We start from the raw sequence: 19,973 nt of genomic DNA, 5'->3' as shown, positions 1-19,973 counted from the left end.
CAGCCTGTGCCCTGCTTCATTTTGTACTTCAAGGCCAAACTTGCCTGTTTTCTAGTTATCTTTTGGCTTCCTACTTTAGCATTCCAATCCCCCATGACGATAAGGACATCATTTTTTGGTGTTGATTCTATAAGGTGCTATAGGGTTCACAGAACAGGTCAATTTCATGCTCTTCAGCACCAGTGGTTGGGGCATAGACTTGGACTACTGTGATATTGAATGGTTTGCCTTGGATTCGCACTGAGATCATTCTGTCATTTTGGGAATTGTATCCCAATATTGCTTTTCCTACTCTTTTATTGACTATGAAGGCTACTCCATTTCTTCTGAGGTATTCTTCCCCGCAGTAGTATACCTGATGGTCCTCTGAATTAAATTCACCCATTTTAGTTCGCTGATTCCTAAGATATCGATGTTCAGCTTGTCATCTCTTGTTTGACCACGTCCAGTTTGCCTTGATTCATGGATCTTACATTCCAGGTTCCTATGGAGAAAAGATCTTTACAGCATCGGACTTTCCTTTCACCACCAGATGCATCCACAACTGAGCATCCTTTCAGCTTTGGCCCAGTTGCTTCACTCTTTCTGGCACTACTAGTACTAGCCCTCTGCTCTTCCCCAGTAGCATATTGGACACCTTCTGACCTGAAGAGCTCATTTTCCAGCGTCATATCTTTTTGCCTTTTGGTACTGTCCATGGGATTTTCATGGCAAAGATACTGGAATGGGTTGCTATTTCCTTCTCCAGTGGATCACATTTTGTCAGAACTCTCTACTATGACCTGTCCATCTTGGGTGGCCCTGCATAGCTTCAATGAGTTATGCAAGCCCCTTCACCATGACAAGGCAGTAATCCATGAAGGGCTCAATAGGTAGACAAAAATGCCAAATCCATTTATTTTATGAGTAATGGATTTGTTTATAAAATTATGATGTTAAAATTTGAAGAGAGTTAAGGGTTAGTATGATTTTGGTTATTGTACAATTAGTAAACTTAAGTAGATTATGTTTAATATGTTTGTATAACCCTGTACTTGGCTCTGGGAAGCTGGGGGGGGGTGGGGGGCGGGGGAGGGGGGCGGGGGAGGATGGGTTGGAGGTTAAATAGGTCAGATAAGTAGAAATAGTTGTTTTTTTTGTATATAATATTGATGTTTTAACTTGGAGAGAGGAATTGCTCGGGCATTTCCCCTGGACCGCATCTGGAGTGAGAAGATAGGAGGAAGGGGAGAAGTAAGTAAGAAGGTTGAGGAGAAGGAGAAGAGGGGGAGAGTGAGGAAGAAGAGGGAAAGAGGGAAGTGAGAGAAGAGGTTAGAGGGTGGATGCGGTTTGGGGGGAAATGGGTGAGCAATACCGAAAGTTGTCTGTATAAATTTACTTTATTCTTTATCTCAAGTATTCTTTATGAATGTAATGAAAAATTGAAAATAAAAAATCTTTTACAAAAAAAAATGCCAAATCCAGTCTCAATATCTGGCTGACTATGCAATGAACCATAATAATAATACAGTTTTGAGGTTTTGAGAGCAGCTGAAATCAGAAGTAACTTTAACAGTACAAAATCAAATGGCACAAAGCTCTCCCTCTCTTTCCCTTTATAAAAGGCTGGGAGTAACAAGAAAATTTTTTAATTAATGTCATAGACCAGGGGTGTCAAACTGCCGGCCCGCAGGCCGGATGTGTCACGTGGAAGCCGTGCCCACTCCATTGCCGGCAATGGCAAAACTGTCCCAATACGTTGCGCGATGCCACGTGATGTCGCGAGTTTGACATGTCTGCCATAGACCAAAATAAATTCAATATAAAAGTTCTTACATCCTGTTCTGAGATAACTTCTCAGCTTACAAAATATAAATGAAAATGTAGCACCACTCCACTGCAATTTCAAAGAGTATGTGTAAGGAATCACTTCAATTTACATCTTAAGAAAGCAGAATTCTTGGAAACAGTTTCTTCCAACAGGAACTTTTATTAAAAGAAATTGATAGTAGGCAGAATAGACAGGATCTGAGGGATTCCCTTATACATCAATGTTTTAAAATGTCCCTAAGCAAACTCCTCCCCACATTCCTTCTGGCTGACTCAGGCCGGCAATTCTCTAGGTGTTAAACCCATGAAAGATAACATCAAACCAGCTCCACGATCATCCGTCAGCTTTTCAGAATTTATCTTGACAATGGAGAAATAAACCAGATTCCGGAGGTGTGTCTTTTCACACTCCCCTTTTTTTAGTTGCCCAGTAAGGAAGAGAAGTTCAGAGGGACATAGGATAAGAGTCAAATGGTTCCATTGTAATGGTTAGTAGAGGGGAATTAATGGAGGAAGTGAAAGTAATAAAACCCCTCTGCCTGTCCCCCCTCCCCCTTGGGAGTATGGCAGGACCCAGGAAATAGTAATAATTGTTTTTAGATTAGAGGAGATAGATAGTTAGAAAGGAAATATAACTGGATCCTGACATCCTGCCCCCCCTTAAAAATAAAAGAAATTCACTTGTAAAGAAAACAAAACAGGTATAAAAGTTAGTCTGGCTTGTTAGGATACAACTTGAAACTTCTTTAACAGTTTCGGGGCTCTGACATGACGTTTATGAACCCACTCGTTTTGTGAGGAGGGGAGGTGTTTCCATGCTACTAGGTATTGAGTTGTCCCATGATATCTCCTAGAGTCCAAGATTTCCTTTATTTCAAAGTGTTGTTCTCCTTCCACCATGATTGGAGGTGGTGGAGGGTGATTTTTGGCCATAAGGGTAACTGTTGTTCTCTTTTCAGGATGAATTACATGTAGAGTAAATATGGGATTTAATGGATAAATTATTTTTGCTTTTTTTAATTTGCTTGAATTTGTCTTGTATTCGAGTTAAAGCACATTATTGATTTGGTCATTTGTATAGTTGGATAAGTTTATTTAGAATTTGCTTGTTTATTTGTAACCCTGTAATCAGCTCTGGGAAGTGAGGGGGGGAAGGAGGGAGGGGGTTGTTCTAGGGGGGATATTGTTAAAAACTTGTATAAAACTTTTTAATAAAAAAAAGTTAGTCAGGCTTGTTAGGATACTCTGTGTGAAACTTCTTTAATGGCTTCAGGGCTCTGACATGACATTTATGGACCCACTCGTTTTGTGAGGCAGGGAGGTTTTTCCATGCAACTAGGTACTGAGTCGCTCCTTGATATCTCCTAGAGTCTAAGATTTCCTTTATTTTGAAGTGTTGTTCACCTTCCACCATGATTGGAGGTGGTGGGGGGGGGATCTTTGGCCATAACGATGACTGATGCTCTCTTTTCAGCAAGCTGCAATGAAAAATTGGGTGTATTTGCCTGAGATTTTTTGGTAATTCTAATTCTATTGTTGCTGGGTTTATGATTCTTTTAACTGGAAAAGGCCCTATATATTTTGGTCCAAATTTTTTACAGGGTTATAGGGACTTTAGTTATTTTGTAGATAAGTACATCATTTCTCCTATAATGAATGGTGTAGGCTCAACCCTTTTTTTATCAGCTTGTGCTTTGTATGCTTGCCTAGCTTCATCTAGTGCTTTTCTAACTATTGGCCAGGTGTTTTGTAATTGTTCCATCCACTCTTTCAGTGATGGGCTTACTGTTTCGTTTGGGATTAATTCTGGCATGGGGTTGCAACTTTGACCATTGGCTATTTGAAAAGGAGTGTAGCCTGTGCTGGAGTGGACTGCATTATTGTAGACAACTTCTGCAAAAGGGAGTAGGTCCATCCAATTCGACTGCTGGAAATTAAGAAAGCATCTTAAATATTGCTCAAGTACTGAGTTACAATGTTCTGATTGACCATTCCCTTGAGGATGATGACTAGATGACAGTCGTTGAGTGGTTCCTAAGAAGGATAAAAATTTCTTCCAAAATGCTGATGTAAATTGCATTCCCCTATCAAATATGATGCGTTGGGGTGCCCCATGTAATTGCTAAATGTGCTGCACGAAAAGTTTCACTAAGGCTTTTGCCGTGGGGATCTTTTGGCAAGGGATAAAGTGCACCTATTTGGAATACAAGTCCATAACCAACCAGATGACAGTGTTTCCATTGCTTTCTGGTAGTTCCACTATAAAATCCATGGCTATTTCCCTCCAGAGGGCTGAGGGATTTGCCACTGTTTGTAACACTCCAGGTGATTTCCCTTGCAACCTCTTTGCAGTTGCGCATGTTGGGCAGCTGGCCACGTAACTTTTTATGTCCTTTTTCATGGATGGCCACCAAAATTGCCTTTTAATTAAGTGTAATGTTTTTACAAATCCAAAATGCCCTGCTGATTTTGTGTTGTGGCAAAGCTGCATGAATGTGACTCTTTGGGTTGTTGGTATATATAACTTTTCCCCCACACAAGGCAGCCCGTCTCTCATTGTGCACACATTTTTGTTTTTCTGGAACTATTCATCTGTTTCCAAACTTTTCCGGAATTCAATTCTGGTTTGGCTGCCCAGCTATGGTTTTAATTTAGCTTGGGCTCTGGTGTTTACTGGCGCTGCCAGTTGTGATTCTACCATCATCGGTTTAGAGTCGGTGGCTCACGTGCTGTTGTATTGGGGCATGTGAGATACTGCATCTGCCAGGAAGTTCTTCCCCCCAACAAATGCTTGAGTGTAAATTGGAACTGGTGAAAATGCTGGGACCAGCAGGCTTGCTTGGGGTAGAGCTTCCTGGGTGTTTTCAGGGCTTCCAAATTTTTGTGGTCAGTCCACACCTGGAAAGAGATTTTGTTGCCTTCAAGGAATTGGCACCATGTAAGTAATGACCAACGTATCCCATATGCCTCTTTCTCCCACAAGGGCCAGCACTGTTCCATTTCGATGAGTTTCTTGGATGTATACACACAGGGTGCAATACCTCTTCATTGTTTTCTTGTAATGGTACAGCCCCCACTGCCACATCACTTGCATCCACCTGTATTATGAAGGATTTATCTTTGTCTGGATGCCTCAGTACAGGTTCGGCAGAAAAGAGTCTCTTTAATCTCTGAAACGCTGCTTGGCACTCCATTGTCCATTTTAGTGGCTGGCTAGGTTTCTCCCTTCATTTTTAGTAAGTTTGTGAGGGGCAGGGCTATCTGGGCAAATGAGGGAATGAACTGGCGGTAAAAGTTTGCAAAACCCAGGAAATTTTGCAACTGCTTCCTTGTGCGAGGTGGTGCCCATTCTAATACTGCTCTGACCTTCTCAGGGTCCATTTCAATGCCCTGTGGAGATATGCAATAACCCAGGTAGCCTATTCTTTCCTGGTGGAATTCGCATTTCGATAATTTGGCATATAGGTGGGGAGCTCGCAGTTTCTTTAAAACCGCTCTGACTAGGTTGACATGCTCCTCTTTGGATTTGGTGAAGATAAGGATGACGTCTAGATAAACCAGGACCCCTTAAATAGGTGCTCCCTTAGTACCTCGTTGATTAATGCATAAATACTGTGGGGGGACCTTGTAGTCCAAATGGCAAAACTTTTAACTGGTAGCATCCCACTGGGCAATTAAATGTGATTTTCCATTCATCCCCTTCCTTAATTCTAATGTGGTAATATATTTCCCTTAGATCTAGTTTAGTGAAAATCCTTCTTTTCGAGAGGTGGGATAACATGTCCTTCATGAGAGGTAGGGGATATAGTTTGTTTTCACTGATTGCATTCAATAGGCGATAGTCCATGCATAGGTGTAAAGAGTCGTCCTTCTTCTCTCTAAAGAGGACCGGGGCGGCCACTTTAGGCTTGGCAGGTTCAATGAACCCCCTTTCTAGGTTTCTATTTATGAATCTTTCCATTTCCTCCTTGTCCTTAGGGCTCATGAAGTATAATCTCGGCTTCGAGAGTTTTGCCCCTTGAATCGGCCCTCTCCTCACTGAAAAGTTCAGCAAGGTCTCTGTCATGCCTCCATCCGGGCCTGACTCTGAGGAAGACATGGAGTTCCCTGTTGAGGCCCAGGAGGAGGTGTCTGTGGCTTCGGAGGACTGTAGGGAGGAGCAGGCTGAGGCAGGCCAGGGCCCTTCAAGTTTGGAACAGGGAAGGCAGAGTTCAGGCGAGGAGCAAGGCCCCTCCCCACCTGATCCTAGAGCAAGGAGAGCAGAGAGGAGGAGGGAACGACGAAGGCAGGCTCACTTGCTTGGGAGAAGAGCGTCCCACCCCACTCCACAAGGCACACCTGGGGAGTAGGATTTAAGGAGATGCTGTGGGGTGGGGCATTTGCCGGGAACAAATGTGAAATCTTGAGATAGTGTGACTTATGCTCTTGTAACCTGGACACTTTGTATTCCGGACCAGTTTGTTTCCTGCTGCATGACCACAGCCTGCATTCTTGATCTCTCCCTGCAGTCTGCAGTTTGCAGTTCGCAGTTCACAGACAAGCTGAAAGTTAAAAGAACTCTACGTTTCTTGTTATCTATCTTGCCTTGAGAACAGTGTAAACTTCCCTGGATGTTTTGTTTGAACTCGTGTCAGCATATGTGAGGGCTTTTGGGTGAACACTGGAAGTGATTAAAAAGACTATTGCTCTTGCCAGCTGATTGCTTTGCCTCCGTTTGGGGCCCTGGGTCATCACAGTCTCAGTATTCCTCTGGTACTTCGGGTAGTCCCTTTTCTTTTCCCATGGATGTTTTTCCGTTCTTAATTTTGGTAGGATTACTTGGGGGTTTAAGTCCATAAGGTCCCCCTTTGGGAAATTGATTTCTGCTGTCCTCCAATTTACTCAGGGGTTCCATTTATTTAACCATTCCAGACCTAGGATCACTGGGCATTCCATGCCTGAGGTCACTACAAATGTTATGTCTTCCTCATGGTTTCCCAGGGATAGGTGGACTGGTAAAGTAGCTAGGGTAGCTGGCACCCCCCCCCCGCTATGGACCCATCTAACTGGCCAAATGAGATTGATTGTTTTAGCCTCGTCACCAGAATGCCCAAATTCCTGCATTGGCATTGGGCTAATGATGTAGTGGGTGCAGCCAGAGTCTATTAATGCTTTCACTTTGACAGCTTCGGGCATGGAGGAGGCTAATATAGTCACTGTCTTGAGAAGGGGGTGTGATGAGTCCACTTACCAGAGGTTCGCCCTCTGAGCTGTCATCTGAGGTGTCCACCGGCCCTGTGTTGTAGACTGGAGTTCCCTCCCCACGTTGGGCAGAGGTTGGGGCTCCACAGCCTCTCTCACTCTCATGGCGGGTTCTTTTGTCTTGGCTGGGGACTTCCATGATTTCCTGTTCGGTGATCGGTCTGGGTTGCACTGAGGGGCTTTCAAGCAGCATTCTATGGCCCGATGCCCCTCTCTCCTGCATTTGAAACAGCCTGTTGGCTTCTTGGCCATAGCCGGTGGCTTCGCTGGCTTGCGCATCGACTCACGTGGTGAACGGCCCCATGGTTTTCCTCAAATATATTTCTATATGAATTATACTTGTGTACCCAGCATCATTCACCACCAGAGAAACCACCATCAATCATTGTCCTTAATATGTGGTGTGCTTAGATGACTGTGAAGAAGTATCACAGAGAGAAGCTTATTTTATCTTTTAAATTGCACAAGTGGAAAGTTACTGCATAGAAACTAAAAAGTAGTATGAGCAATAGTTGGCAGTCTTTAAATAAATTTCATCATGAAGCTGCAGAGAAACTTCACTCTCCTGGCCCTTTCCCACTGCTATCAACAGCTGTTCACTCTAATCCAGGTCTCTGATCCAGGGATCAACTCAGAAACCTGGTAAGCATAAGCAGACTTGTTCAATCCACTAGTAATTATGACTGCCCAGAGGAAAATGGTCATGTAGAAAGGACTAGAAGGATAAAAGAGGAGGTTGCACACCCATTCATTAACGTTTCATTATCCTGTATTATAAGTCTTTCATAAATGACAAATATCAGTAATTTCAACTTTAAAGATATTTCAGATTTCTGATATAGTTTTAGAATTGGTCTGATTTCAGAAACAAACTTCATCATAAATGATTGGCTTGGTAAAGATTACAAGATTTGTATTGAGAAATCATGCTTAAACACTGTATTTCTGTTGATGTGTATTAGATAATTCTGTCTTTAATTCATAGAATCATAGAATAGCAAAGTTGGAAGGGACCTTGGAGGTCTTCTAGTCCAATCCCAGCAGAAGACTCAAATAATTGTTGAAAAAATTTATAATAATCATTCACATCCAATTGATTTAAAATATCTATCCCAGAATCTGCCCATGCTTTTCAATAAAATATTTTGGCATTTATTTTTAGAATTTTTCAACAAACTTAAATATTAATGAAACTGAGCATCAAAATACAATCTATATCCCAATAACACACAAATATATCTAGCTGCATGTAAATCAGGAAACGAAAGATCCTTTTCACTGTAAGTCCAATATAGCAGGGGTCCCCAACCTGTGGGTCCTAGCCCACTACTGGGCTGTGGTCTATTTGCAACAGGGCCATGTGAGTGGTGGACTGGTGGAGGTACACACAGCCCCACTTGTGCAAGCAGCAGATGTTGGCACTTGCAGCACTCACAGCCCCACTTGCCAAGTGGCAGGCACCAGTGCTCACAGCCCCATTTGCTGAGTGGTAGGTGCTGTCGCTCATAGCTCCACTCACCGAGTGGTGGGTATACATGCATGCCACTCACATAAATGAAGCTGTTTGTGTGCTCGCATGTGCAAGCACGCCAATGTCCTTCATATAAAACTGTCCCCTCTTTGGAGTAGGAGGGGAGGAGAGAAAGAGGAGGGAAGTAGGGAAGGATTAGAGAGGGTGGACGCAGCCTGGGGGGAATGGGCAGGCGGTACCAATGGTTAGGAATTTATTTTAATTGAATTGTATTTTGTATGAATAAATGGAAAATAATTTTTTTTTAAAAAAAACTGTCCCCTCTTCCCCCTTCCCTCCGTGCCAGGCCGCCGACCTGGAAAGGTTGGGGAATGCTGCAATATAGGTAGTCCTTGAGTTAAAACAGAACATTTAATGAGTGTTCAAAGTTACAACAGATTCCCCCAAAGCTAACAAACATTCAAAGTTACAACAGACCCCCCCCCAAAGGTATATACAACTCCATTTCAAAGTTATGATGGCTGCAATAACCCTGCAGTCATTTGCCATTACAACCCACCATAGGGTCGCAGCAGCACCTTCGCACCTCTCATCCATCCCACTCTGCAAACCATGCAGAGCTTGGGCCTGCTCCCCATATGCCCATCACGCACCACACTTACCTTTTGAAGTGCTCCAGACCTCACATTGTGGAAGGAGGTCAGACCATGCTTGTTGGCAGGGACAAAATGGCAGCTGCCAGACAAATTGCTTTGTGTTGCTGTGAAATCTGCATAGTGCTGCAGAAGAAGCTGAATGTGCAGAAAGCTTTGGCAGCACTGTGCAGGTCTTATTAAGGCAGCAAAATGAAGTTTGTTTTCGGGTTGCGTAGCAGTGACCCAAATGTGGCTGTTATTTTGTGAGTGGGACAGCCAGTTTCAGAATTGTGCCATGTGGCTGCACAAAGAAGCAACTCATTCCAGCACTATGGAAGGCCTCAGAGTTCTTCAAAAAGTACATGAGGAAAAGGGTGTTTGACCTGGTGGGGTGGGAATCAGGCCTAAGGTCTAGGCAGACCCAGTGGGAGAAGGAAAAAGCCTATTGGGACTTAAGGCACAGAAAGTGAAGCATGGGGTATCTTGGGGTTGAGGGAGGCCTTGGGAGGGCCAGGAGAGGCAGGCCTGGGCCTGTGCTAGGTCTCCAACAGTCTCCCTCACCCATGAGGCATTCCGCACTCAATGATCCATACATTTGTTTAATGTTTCATTGGGGAGAGCAGGGATGGGGGGGGCTCCATTATGGTCATATCTCAAGGATTACCTGTAGCGCTATGGATGACTGAAGGCTATCCCTGATATGTGCTGTAATTAGAATTAGAATTAAATTCTTTAATGGCCAAGTGTGATTGGACACAGAATGAATTTGTCTCCGGTGCATAAGCTCTCAGTGTATACAAGCAACAAGTGATAAATTATGATTATAAACATAAAATACATTCACCATAAATCATAAGATACAACACTCAGTGATGGTCATAGGATACTAAATAACCAATCAACATCATACTAGGATACTAAATAAAACAATATAAATCATAAGATACAAGCAACAAAGTTATAGTCATAAGAAGATAAGGAATAGGCAATAGGAAGGATGAGAAGGACAATAGTAATACAGCCCTACTAGGTAGTTTGACAGTGTTGTGGGAATTAGTTTAGCAAAATGATGGCATGGGGGGAAACTATGCATGTGTCTAGTTGGTTTGGCATGCAATTCCCTATAGCGTCATCTTGAGGGAAGAAGTTGAAACAGTTTATGTCCAGGATGTGAGGGGTCTGTAGATATTTTCATAATATTCTTTCTGGCTCATGCAGTATGCAGGTCCTCAATGGAAGGCAATTATTTTTTCTGCAGTTCTAACTTTTCATCGAAGTCTGTGTCTGTCTTGTTTGGTTGCAGTGCCAAACCAGATAGTTATAGAGGTGCAAATGATAGACTCAGTAATTCCTTTGTAGAACTGTATAGCAGCTCCTTGCGCAGTCTGAGCTTTCAGAGTTGGTGCAGGAAGAACATTCTTTGTTGTGCTTTTTTGATGACATTTTTGATGTTAGGTGTCTATTCTCCTTCTTCGCGTTGATAAGGCATAATCTTTTTTTTTATTGAATTTTTTTTAAATTTTACAAAAAACAAAACAACCCACCCCCAAACCTCCCCAACCCTCCCATTCCCTCCCCCGACCTTCCCAGAGCCAAACATAGGCTTAATTAAAATTTCTTCAAATAATCTTAAAAAAAAAGAAATATAAACCATGAATAAATCTAAATATTAAATACATTAATTAAACAAACTATAAGATAATTAACAATAATATATATAAATATAAAAAAAACATAAATACCAAAAAAATAATACTTAAAAGAAAAAAGAATAAAGAAAAGACAAAAAAAGATAAAAGAAAATATAATAAGAATAAAAAATAAAAATAAAAAAAGGAAATAAAATCTATAAGATATTTTAAATTTTAAATATAAGTTATTGAAAAACTAAATGGTATTTTTTAATATCCAACTTATATTGTATAAAATCTATCCATTTTTTCCATACCGCAAAATACTTCTCCTGTGATTGATCCTTCAAAAAAGCCGAAATCTTTGCCATTTCCGCCAGGTAAGAAACTTTAAGAAACCACTCTTGCAAAGTAGGCAAAGATTCCTTCTTCCAACATTGCCCTACCAGCAGCCTTGCAACTGTAATTAAATTTAACATCAATGTGGTCTCTTTAGTATCACAATCAGTAACAATACCTAACAAAAACAGTTGTGGGGTAAATTTTACCCTCCTTCTAAAAATTCTTTGAATATTCCACCATATCTTAATCCAAAAGGCTTTTATATTTTTACACGACCACCAAATATGATAGTAAGTAGCATCCAAACAACCACATCTCCAACATTTAGGCTGTAAGTCAGGATACATACGAGACATTTTTTGTGGATCAAGGTGCCATCTGTAAAACATTTTATAAAAATTCTCCCTTAAGTTCTGGGCTTGTGTAAATTTGACATTCCTCACCCAAATAATTTCCCAGGTATCTAGTAGAACTGGTTCACCAAAATTTTGTGCCCATTTAATCATGCATTCTTTAATTAATTCTGCCTCTGAATCCAATTCTACTAGCACCCCATAAATTCTCTTAATATGAGTTCGTCTTTGGTCTTTTACTTGTTTAAGAAAATTTTCATCTTCTCTAAGTAAACCCACATTACAATCTAACTTCCATCTATCCACTATTTGTCTATACTGAAACCATGAATATGTAATATTTTCTTGTGCTAGATCTTCCAAAGATTTTAACTGCCAATTTTTACCATCCCATCTAAGTAATTGTGCATAAGAAACACCATCCATCTTGACTCCTCTCCTTATCCCCTCTATCGCATGCCAAGGTATAGCCCATAATGGGATTTTAAAATCACTTCTATAATATTTCCTCCAAACCCGAAATAAAGAAATCCTTATAATATGAGATTTAAAAATCCTGTCAATTTTTTTATTAAAAATTAAGTAGGCATGCCATCCAAAAAGTAAATCCCAACCCTCCAAGAGGAGTATTTCTACATTTCTTAAATTAACCCAATCACTAATTAATGTTAAAACCACCGCATCATAGTATAATTTCAAATTCGGTACCTTGAGTCCACCTCTCTCACCAATGTCTTGTATTATTTTAAGCTTTACTCTTGGTTTTTTCCCCACCCAAATAAATTTGTTGATACCTTTCTGCCATTCATTTAAATTAATCTCATTCTTTAAAATGGGTATCATTTGAAATAAAAACAGGAACTTTGGCAGAACATTCATTTTGATCGCCGCAATTTTTCCCAAAAGAGATAATTGCAATTTCTCCCAATTTTTCAAGTCTCTTTGTATCCTGACCCACAACCTTTCATAATTATTTTTGTACAATTTTGCATTAGAAACAGATAAAATAACCCCCAGATATTTTACCTTATCAACAACCTCAAAATCTGTCAACTTGACCAAAGTCTGCTTATCCAAATTGGTCATATTTTTGGGTAATATTTTAGTCTTGCTGTTATTAATTTTAAAACTCGAAACCTGTCCATATTGGTATATCAATTGTAATAACTCTACTACCGAGTAAGTAGGTTGGGACAGGGTAACCACCAAGTCATCTGCAAAAGCTCTTAATTTATATTCTTTTTTATTAACTTCTATTCCTTTTATTTCCTGTGATTCTCGAATTTTAATCAACAATATTTCCAGAGTTAAAACAAACAACAGTGGTGACAATGGACATCCCTGTCTAGTCCCCTTTTCTATTGTAAAAACCTCTGATAAACCCCCATTGACAATGAGTTGTGCCGTTTGTTTTTGATAAATAACACCAAGAGCTTGTAAGATTTTTTCTCCAAAGTTCATTTTCTCAATTAATCTTAACATAAATTGCCAATTCAATTGATCAAAAGCTTTTTCAGCATCAAGAAATATCAATCCTGCGGGAACTTGATTATTTTTATCTAAATATTCTAATAAATTAATAATTTGTCTGACATTATTCTTCATGTACCTTCCAGTTATAAAACCCGTTTGATCCTTATGTATAACCTGATGCAAACCCTCATAAGCCTGTTAGCTAAAATTTTTGCAAAAATCTTATAATCTACGTTTAAAAGAGATATAGGTCTATAATTCTTTGGTAAAGTAAGATCTTGATCTTCTTTTGGGATTAAAGATATAAAAGCTCTACCCCATGACGGGGGAATCTCTAAACCCTGTAGTATATTATTAAAAAGCTCTCTTAAAGGTTGAATCATCTCTTGTACCAAAGTTTTATAATAAATAGATGTCAGACCGTCCGTACCCGGTGCTTTACCCAATTTTAATTCTTTAATCACTATCTCAATTTCCTCACTAGTAATTAGACCATTAATTTCTTGTTTCTGATCTTCTGTTAATTTAGGGAAGTTGGCTTCATTTAAATAATTATCTATATCTAAAACCTGTATTTTTGTACTCTTATATAATTTTTGATAATAATCTAAAAAAGATTTCTTAATCAAATCCTTATGGTATACCAATTTACCATTATAATTTATTTTATCTATAATTCTCTGTCTCTGTTTCTTTCTTAATTGATAAGCCAACCATCTCCCTGGTTTATTAGCATTGCAAAATGTATTTTGTTTCATATACAGTAGGTTAGTTGCAGTTTGATCAGCCATCAACATATTAAATTGTGTTTTAAGCAGTTTTATAGATTCTTTAACCTTTTCATCTGTAGGATTTGAGATCGAAATTTTTTCTTTTAATTTAATCTCATCTTCCAATTCCTTACGTTTCTGAATCTACTTTTATCTATGAGCATTATTCATTTGTATCAAAATCCCACGCATGAAAGCTTTACCTGCATCCCATACCATTGACATTGAAGTTCCCTTATGCATATTTAAGACAAAGTAATCCTTTAAATGCTCCTTTAATTTTTGAACATTCTTTTCTTGTCTAAATAAATTTTCATTCAACCTCCACGATCTCCTCTCCTCTCTTTCATCAACCAACTCCATCCAAACTGGACTATGATCCGTCAATGTCCTAGGGAAGATTTTAACATTCTTTACCCTACAATATAAATCAGTTGTAAAAAAAAAAGTCAATTCTTGAGAAGGATTGATGTCTATCTGAAAAGAAAGTAAAGTCTCTCTCCTCCTGATTACGTTCACGCCAGTAGTCTCGTAGCTCCCAGTCCTCTTTCAAATAAAAAAAAGCTTTAGGTAATTTAGCCTGTTTAAAAGAGATAGAAGATCCTTTTTTGTCTCTTTGTGTGTCTAACACACCATTCCAGTCACCCATTAATATCACAGATCTATAATCCAACAAAGTTAATTTCTGATGTAACAATCTATAAAATTGTTCCTGTTGTTGGTTTGGTGCGTATAGTCCCACTATAAGTATTTTCTTACCATATAGGCCAACTTCAATCATAACATGTCTCCCTTGAAGATCAGATTCTACCAAACAGGTGGATAAGTTTTGCTTAACATAAATAACTACGCCCCCTTTTTTCCCAGGAGCAGAAGATACAAAGTGAGATCCCAAACGAGCATTGACTAAGTATTTTTGATCTTTAGCTATAATATGTGTTTCCTGCAAACAAATAATATCATTATTATGTTGCTTTAAATAATGAAAGATTTTCTTTCTCTTCTGAGGGGAATTAAGGCTGTTAGCATTCCAAGTCAGGAGCTTTACCATCTCCCTTAACCAGAAGCCTGGAGAAGACTGCTTGAAGATCTGCCATTGAAGAATGTGCTGCAGAACTCTTGGGTCTTGCTCCTCCCACCGGCAACGAAGCACTTTCTTGAAGAGATTCTTTAACTTCTTTCCTCTGTTGTTCCTTTTCCTTGCGTCTATGCACTGCACGGGTCACTCTTTGCTCTTTAATCTCTGCTTGTCGCGACCACTCCAACTGTGACTCTCCAACCACCATCACACCTAGTCCTTCAGACTGCTGTTCCGCCTCTTTACCATCCAGAACTTTCTGCATCATAGATGATGGTGAGCCTGCTCCCAGGACCGAACTGTAAAACTCCTTTGCTTTAGTAACTGTATTAAGTCTATAGCGCGTCCCCGCATGGCTCAGAACAATACCCATCGGAATCTCCCATCTGAATGGCATCATTCTTTTTTTAAGTTCATTGGCTAAGAAAGCAAAATCTTTTCTCTTTCTTAGAATTTTAGATGGGATCTCCTTTAAAATAATGACATCTTGAGCAGCAATCTGAAATCTCTTATTATAAAAGATAAGGCATAATCTTGTAAGAACTTTGGAGGACCTCTGGCCCACTCCAATCATCTCGAAGCTGCTGCAAGTGCCTGGTCTGCAAGCTCGCCTGCCAGGCTCAGCAGACCGGGACTTTGAGATGTGGGTGAACCTGGATCTTGCTGGATGGCCTGTTCCGGTAGGCCCAACCCTTTGTCCATTTGACTTTGGGTGGCCCTTTCCAGTAAGCCCAAACCAGAGTTCCTTGGTGGGGTGGAATTCCCCAGATCAGCAAGAGAACCCAGTTGGGAACACTGTCCCGTAGGCACAAGGCCAGAGGTAGGTGTGGCATGAGAAGCAATGTGCAATGGTTTGAGGCACTTGGAATTCAAGCGTGCAATGTCCCATGGACCCAGTGCCAGAGTCAGGAGCTGCCTTGTTGGCAAAACCCGTTTGGAGAGTGCAAACCCCCGCTTTCACAGAGAGACTGAGATCCACGATCATAATTGTGGTCCTCCTCCCCCCCCCCGAGAGCAGAGTCAGGAGCAGAAGGGTAACTAGTTAGCCTCCATCGCAGCTGGTCAATGTGCCAACGCAGCATGCAACCATCTTCTAAGGCCACTTCATATGACAGTGGCCCAGTGACTTTGCAGACCACTTATGTCACCCAAAGATGTCCAGGTCCATAGTTCCTTGCCCAAACTGGATCACCCACTTGTAATCTCCTCGATGCCCGCAGCTGTGACACCTGTGAAGCCACCCGGTCTGGGTGTAATCTGTCTAATTTGGTAATAAGATGGTGACCCCAGTGGAGTTCAGCTAGGCTCTTGCCTGTAGCTGTGCAAGGTGTGGTGTGATGGCAAAGGAGAAAATCAGCTAACCTGTGATGCCAGCTCCCATGAATGAGCCTCTTCAAGGCATCTTTGGTGGTGCGCACCATGCACTCAGCTTGGCTGTTGGAAGCCGAGTGAAAGGGTGCCGAAGTAGCATGACAAATCATGTTGGCTTTCAGGAAGGACTGGAACTCCGAAGAGGTGAATTGAGGTCCGTTGTTGGAGACAAGATCATCTGGGAGCCCATGAGAGGTGAAGATTCCCCTCAACACCTAGATGGTCCTGGCAGTCATCGTGGTGGACACTGGAATGACTCTAGCCATTTGGAGTGACTGTCCACAACAATGAGGAAGAATTTCCCCTGAAAGGGGCCAGCATAATTGATATGAACCCTCGACCAGGGAACATGTGTGGCCTCCCATCTATGCATGGGAGCCTGTGGCATTTCAGGCCTGGACTGTTGGCAAATGTGGCACCCTTGGACCTGGGTCTCAATCTCTTTATCAAGCCCAGGCCACCAGAGATAGCTCCGCGCAAGCACCTTCATCTGGACTATTCCCAGATGTCCCTCATGCAGAGACTGCAAGACTCTAGTCCTCAATGAGGTTGGGATCACTACCCTGCTACCCCACAGGACACAACCCTTAAAGGTGGATAGCTCATGCTTCCTTTTCCAGAAACTCTGGAAACTGATGCCAGGACACCTGTCAGGCCATCCTGACAACAGCCAGTTCAACACGCATGTTAGCATGTTATTAGTAGCTGTTTCTGCAGCCATATCCCCTGCATTGAGGGAAGACTCAGGCAAATCCTGGATAGCCAGGATGTGATTGGCCAGAGCTGTAGAGGCAACCTACTAAGGCCATCTGCATGGCCCATTTCTTTACCTGGTTTGTGAACCAGAGAATAGTCATATGCAGAAAAGAAGATTGACCACCTCAATATTCTAGGAGAAATTATGTGTGGGGTTTGTTTGTTCGTTGTGAACAACCCCAGAAGTGGCTTGTGGTCTGTAAAGACTGTGAAGTGGCGACCATACAAAAAGTCATGGAACTTTATGCCAGCCACAATGGCCAAGGCTTCTCTGTCTATCTGTGCGTAATTATGCTCAGCAGAAGACAGAGTCCTTGAATAGTAGGCTACAGGAACTTGTGTCCCATCAGCCTTGAGGTGGCTTAACACAGCCCCGATCCCATAAGGGGATGCATTGCAAGCTATACAAACTGGCAACTGCTCATTGAAATGAGCTAGAACAGCATTTGAAGACAACAATGCTTTGACCTCAGCAAAATGTCTTTCGTGGATTTCTGTCCACTTCCAGGGAGCCTGTTTATCCAAGAGGCGGTGTAACAGCTCTGCCACTGTAGCCCTGTGTGGAAGGAAGGAATGGTAAAAGTTTAGAAGTCCAAGGAAGGCTTGAAGCTCGCTCTTCGACTTGGGACTTGGGGCCTGCTGTATCGCTTTGAGCTTGGACTCAGCAGGATGGATGCCTTCGGCATCTATACGAAAGCCCAGGAATTCAGTGGAAGTTACTCCAATTTTGCATTTTTCCTGCTTAAGCTTCAGCCCCGCTTCGCGGAAACGTAGCAAAACAAACCGGAGCCTTTCAGACAGGTTTTCAATTGATTCCCCTACGCTGAGGACATCATCAATATGGGCAAACTCCCGGAATGTTCGCTCCATTACGCTTTGGAAAATGCCAGGAGCTACATTAACCCCAAACTGCAGCCTTCTGATTTTGAAAGCTCCCCAGTGCGTTACGATCATTCGGGCTTCTGCCATTTCATCATCAACCGGTAGCTGTTGATAGGCCTGGGCCAAATCGAGTTTGGCGAAAACTCGGCCTCCTTTGAGTGAGGCCAAAATGTGGCTCACCACAGGCACCGGATAAGAGTGCTGCTGTAACGCTTTATTTAGCGTACATTTATAGTCAGCACAAATGCAGACTTCCCCGTTGGCTTTGAGTGGTGTGACTATGGGTGTCTCCCATGGACTCTATCCACAGGTTCCAAAATGCCTTGCTGTAGCAGTTTATCCAGCTCGGCATTAATCTTTTGCTTAAGCACAAAAGGCACCCGACGAGGCTTAATCCTAATCGGTGCAATGGAGGGGTCTAACCGTAAGGCAATTGGAGGCCCCTTGTATGACCCTAGTTCTGGGCTGAACACATCAGAAAACTCCTTGCAAACCTCTGCAAGACCTGCCATTTGCAAACTGTGTAGCCCCATCACCTGAATTCCAAGTGCCTCAAACCAATCGAGTCCGATTAGACTCATGCGGTCACCCTCAACCACGACAATGTCCAAAAACCCTTCAAAGTTCCTACACTGCTCTCTGAGCATGGCCTCCCCTTTCATACTGACTTGAGAATTCTGAAAATCCGTTAGAATAAGATTTGACTGCCTGAGTTTAACTCTCTGGCCGCTTCTACAGATCTGCTTGAGGTGTACTGGGAAATGATTGACAGAGCTGAACCCATGTCCAGCTCCATTGTTAAGGGGACTCACTGCAATTTGACATCAATATGCAGCTTCTTCTTCAACGGCCGGTGGGCCCGTTCTCAATACGCTTCTTCGAGACGTGCAAAAACCCACCCTATTCTGGCTGGGGACCCTTATACCTTTCTGAGGCAATTCTTCCAATGGACGGTGTTTCTTGCGACCCAAACAGACGGCAGCTATGTGGCCTTCCCGGCCACACACCTGGCAAGTAGAAGAGTGAAAACGGCAGTCGGTACGCTTGTCGCAGCCTCCACATCTGAATCACCGAGGGTATGGAACTGCCTTGTCAGACCCTTTGTCAGATTGCTCTTGAGACCTTCTTTCTGATGGCTGCTGCAGACAATCGACCTCATTTTCGGATTCTAGTTTGGATACCTTTCTAGCAACCTCTTGATGGACTGAGCCCAAACACTTAGAATTCTTGGAAAGCTGCAAAGCCTTAATAGCTCCTCCTGCTGCTTCTTCGGCCGTGATCTCCCTTAGCGCGTCTTGGAAGGAAATAGCTTCTTTTGCAAAATTTTTTGCTGCAGTTCTTGGCTCGTCAACACACAAACTAGCTGATCTTGTAGCCGTTCTTCCAAATCTTTGAACTCACAGGGCCTTGCAGCTTGACGCAGAGCAGCAATAAAGTCTGCAGCAGACTCTCCTGGATGTTGGTCCCACTGTTCGAATGCATGACGCCATGCAATCACCGACAGCTTTGGTTCAAAATGTTCCCTTAACATTTTCTTCAGCTCTGCGTAAGCGATAGATTCCAAAGCTGCTGGAGCAACCAAGTTTTCAGCAATGTCAAAAGTCTCTTGCCCACAAACACACAGTAACATTGCGGCTTTGAGCCTGTCCTCCCGAACTTGGTTTACCCTAAAGTAGTTCTCCACCCTGGCAACATAGGAGCTCCAACGTTCAGGATGCAATACATCAAATTCAGACAAACATCCAGTCGTTGCCATGATTTCTTCTTGGCAGCCTCTTCCAACGCCTCGTGCTGCTCAGGCTTGTGAAGGGGTTCCAGGACGAACCTTGACGAGCTCTCCTCCAGAGTCTTTGTACTGGCAGGCAGAGTTGCACAAGTTGGAATGCCGAACTTCCAAGTACTTCGGGCCTTCCATGGTGAGTCAGCCTAGTATTCTTTTTCTTGCAGCACGATCCCACCTTCATCACCAATGTTCTGTTCTTCATGTTGATAAGGCATTGAAACGAAGCAGGAGTAACAACAGATGCTTCTTTATTTAAGCTTCAACAGAACAACACAAAATGGCACTGATCCCCTTTATACCTTTTGCAGGGAACAGTGTCAGCCAATAAATGCAATGTATTTTCCTGCTCTGCACATGCGCAATAGGCTGGAGACAGCC

The sequence above is a fragment of the Crotalus tigris genome, unplaced genomic scaffold (assembly GCF_016545835.1).
Source record: "Crotalus tigris isolate CLP2741 ecotype Arizona unplaced genomic scaffold, ASM1654583v1 scf7180000023637.1517150, whole genome shotgun sequence".
Classification (NCBI taxonomy): Eukaryota; Metazoa; Chordata; class Lepidosauria; order Squamata; family Viperidae; genus Crotalus; species Crotalus tigris.
The sequence above is the reverse complement of the archived record's forward strand: the minus strand, read 5'-3'. Positions refer to the sequence as shown.